Raw genomic sequence first — 3,768 nt, 5'->3', positions numbered from 1 at the left:
GGCCCCCCTCACGGACGGCGCCGCCGCCGGCACCTGGAGGGGGGAAACGGACGCGTCGGGTCTACACGAAGGGGATCTTGTTGTGGGTCTGGCCCGGATGTTGCTCCAAAGTGTACCTATGGGATGACCGAACACAACTGGGTGGGGAGGTCCGCTGGTCAAAGCCCGTTCGTGCAAAGTCAAAGGGCTAGATCCCGTGGTCAAACACTACAGGGTCAGGCGGGACGGGGGCCCTGTGGGGGTAGCAATGCCACCGGAGCGTCGCAGCGGGCCCTCATACATGCGGGGTGGTGTGGTGAAATGTCCGAAGAGGTGGCACGCGTCTCCGGAGCGTGGCCTCCCTCACAGATGGCGATGACACGGTAGTAGACGTTTTGCGGTAACGATGCGGCGTGAATATTATTAAATACTCGGAGCATGATAAAATCATGAGTTTTTTGCACGACGTGGGCACATGTGCTATAGGAACGATGGTATTTTTTCATAATTTTTGGTGATGGAGAAGTATCCGAAATATTCCCTCTACGCGGATTGCCCTTCGCGCGTCTACGGCTGTGGCCGGCGGTCTCCGGGGGCTAGCATGCCGCCAAATCTTGCGCCAGCGGCCTCTCACAAGTCTGGAAGTGTTGTGGCGGTTGCAAACGCCCGGCACGCGTGTCCGGGGCGTGCCCCCCTCACGGACGGCGCCACCGCCGCCACCTGGAGGGGGGAAACGAACGCGTGGGGTATATGCGGAGGGGATCTTGCTGTGGGTCTGGCCCGGATGTTGCTCCAAAGTGTTCATATGGGCTGACCTAGCACAACCGGGTGGGGAGGTCCACTGGTCAAATCCCGTCCGTGCAAAGTCAAAGGGCTAGATCCCGTGGTCAAAAGCTACAGGGTTAGGCGGGTCGGGGGCCCTGGGGGGTAGCAATGCCACCGGAGCGTCGCACCGGGCCCTCATACATGCGGGGTGGTGTGGTGGCATGTCCGAAGAGGCGGCACGCGTCTCCGGGGCGTGGCCCCCCCTAACGGACGGCGATGACACGGTAGTAGCCATTCTGCGGTAACGATGCGGCGTGAATATTATTAAATACTCGGAGCGCGATAAAATCATGAGTTTTTTTGCATGACGTGTGCACATGTGCTATAGGAACGATAATATTTTTTTCATAATTTTTGGTGATGGAGAAGTATCCAAAAAATCCCCTCTACGCGGAGTGCCCTTCGTGCGTCTACGGTTGTGGCCGGCGGCCTCCGGGGGCTAGCATGCCGCCAAATCTTGCGTAGGCAGCCTCTCATGTGTTTGGAAGTGTTGTGGTGGTTGCAAACGCCCGGCACGCGTGTCCGGGTGTGCCCCCCCTCATGGACGGCGCCGCCGCCGGCACCTGGAGGGGGGAAACGGACGCATCGGGTCTACACGGAGGGGATGTAGCTGTCGGTTTGGCCCGGATTGCTCTCAGGTGTCCCTCTGGGCTGACCTAACACAACCGGGTGGAGAGGTCCACTGTTCAAAGCCTGTCCGTGGAAAGTCAAAGGGCAAGATCTCGTGGTCAACCGCTCTAGGGTTAGGGAGGACAGGGGCCCTGGGGGGGGTTACAATGCCACCGGAGCGTCGCATCGGGCCCTCATACATGCGGGGTGGTGTGGTGGCATGTCCGAAGAGGCGGCACGCGTCTCCGGGGTTTGGCACCGAAGCGTCAACACGGAGGGGATGTAGCTGTCGGTCTGGCCCGGATGTGCCCTCCTATTGGAAATATGCCCTAGAGGCAATAATAAAAGTGTTATTATTATATTTCTTTCTTCATGATAATAGTCTTTTATTCATGCTATAACTGTATTATCCGGAAATCGTAATACACGTGTGAATACATAGACCACAATATGTCCCTAGTGAGCCTCTAGTTGACTAGCTCGTTGTGATCAACAGATAGTCATGGTTTCCTGGCTATGGACATTGGATGTCGTTGATAACGGGATCACATCATTAGGAGAATGATGTGATGGACAAGACCCAATCCTAAGCCTAGCACAAAGATCGTGTAGTTCGTATGCTAAAGCTTTTCTAATGTCAAGTACCTTTTCCTTAGACCATGAGATTGTGCAACTCCCGGATACCGTAGGAATGCTTTGGGTGTACCAAACGTCACAACGTAACTGGGTGGCTATAAAGGTGCATTACAGGTATCTCCGAAAGTGTCTGTTGGGTTGGCACGAATCGAGACTGGGATTTGTCACTCCGTGTAAACGGAGAGGTAGCTCTGGGCCCACTCGGTAGGACATCATCATAATGTGCACAATGTGACCAAGGGGTTGATCGCGGGATGATGTGTTACGGAACGAGTAAAGAGACTTGCCGGTAACGAGATTGAACAAGGTATCGGTATACCGACGATCGAATCTCGGGCAAGTACAATACCGCTAGACAAAGGGAATTGTATACGGGATCGATTGAGTCCTTGACATCGTGGTTCATCCGATGAGATCATCGTGGAACATGTGGGAGCCAACATGGGTATCCAGATCCCGCTGTTGGTTATTGACCGGAGAACGTCTCGGTCATGTCTACATGTCTACCGAACCCGTAGGGTCTACACACTTAAGGTTCGATGACGCTAGGGTTATAAAGGAAGTTTGTATGTGGTTACCGAATGTTGTTCGGAGTCCCGGATGAGATCCCGGACATCACAAGGAGTTCCGGAATGGTCCGGAGGTAAAGATTTATATATGGAAAGTTGTTGTTCGGGTTCCGGAAAAAGTTCGGGTTTTTTCGGTATTGTACCGGGAAGCTTCCAGAAGGTTCCGGAGGATTCCGGAGGGGTCCGGAAGTCCGGAAACTGTTCCACCACGTCCAATACAGTAGCATGGGCTGTAAGGGGGCGCCCTAGCCTTAATGGGCCAGGGGCACCAGCCCCCCCAAGGCCCATGCGCATGGGAAGGGGGAAACCCTAAGGGGGAGGGCCTCCACTTGACTTGGGAGGCACTCCTCCCTCCCTTGGCCGCACCCCTTGGGGTGGGAAACCCTAAAGGGGGCGCAGCCCCCCTTCCCCCTATATATACTTGAGGTTTTGGGGCTGCCAACACATGAGAGGACATGAGAACTTCTCCTCTTGGTGCAGCCCTACCTCTCTCCCTTCTCCTCATATCTCGCGGTGCTTGGCGAAGCCCTGCAGGACTACCACGCTCCTCCATCACCACCACGCCGTTGTGCTGCTGTTGGATGGAGTCTTCCTCAACCTCTCCCTCTCTCCTTGCTGGATCAAGGCGTGGGAGATGTCACCGGGCTGTACGTGTGTTGAACGCGGAGGTGCCGTCCGTTCGGCACTAGGATCTCCGGTGATTTGAATCACGACGAGTACGACTCCTTCAACACCGTTCTCTTGAACGCTTCCGCTTAGCGATCTACAAGGGTATGTAGATGCACTCTCCTTCCCCTCGTTGCTGGTTTCTCCATAGATAGATCTTGGTGACACGTAGGAAAATTTTGAATTTCTGCTACATTCCCCAACACCTCCCCCCTCACAGACGGCGATGACACGGTAGTAGACGTTCTGCGGCCATAGCGGATTGCCGTTCGCGCGTCTACGGCTGTGGCCGGCGGCCTCCGGGGCCTCCGGGGATGTAGATGTGGCCCCCTGCCGCACTCGCCCCCTGCCGCCGCCGCCACACTCGCCCCCTGCCTCGCCCGTGCCCCCTGCCGCCCCCACCCACATCACCGCCGCCCCATCCCACCGCACCCGCGCCGCCTGCCGCCGCTCCTCCCTCGCTCCAGCCGGCGCCGGCCCCGCT

Source organism: Triticum dicoccoides, chromosome 6A (assembly GCF_002162155.2).
Source record: "Triticum dicoccoides isolate Atlit2015 ecotype Zavitan chromosome 6A, WEW_v2.0, whole genome shotgun sequence".
Lineage (NCBI taxonomy): Eukaryota > Viridiplantae > Streptophyta > Magnoliopsida > Poales > Poaceae > Triticum > Triticum dicoccoides.
This window is presented reverse-complemented; position numbering follows the sequence as displayed.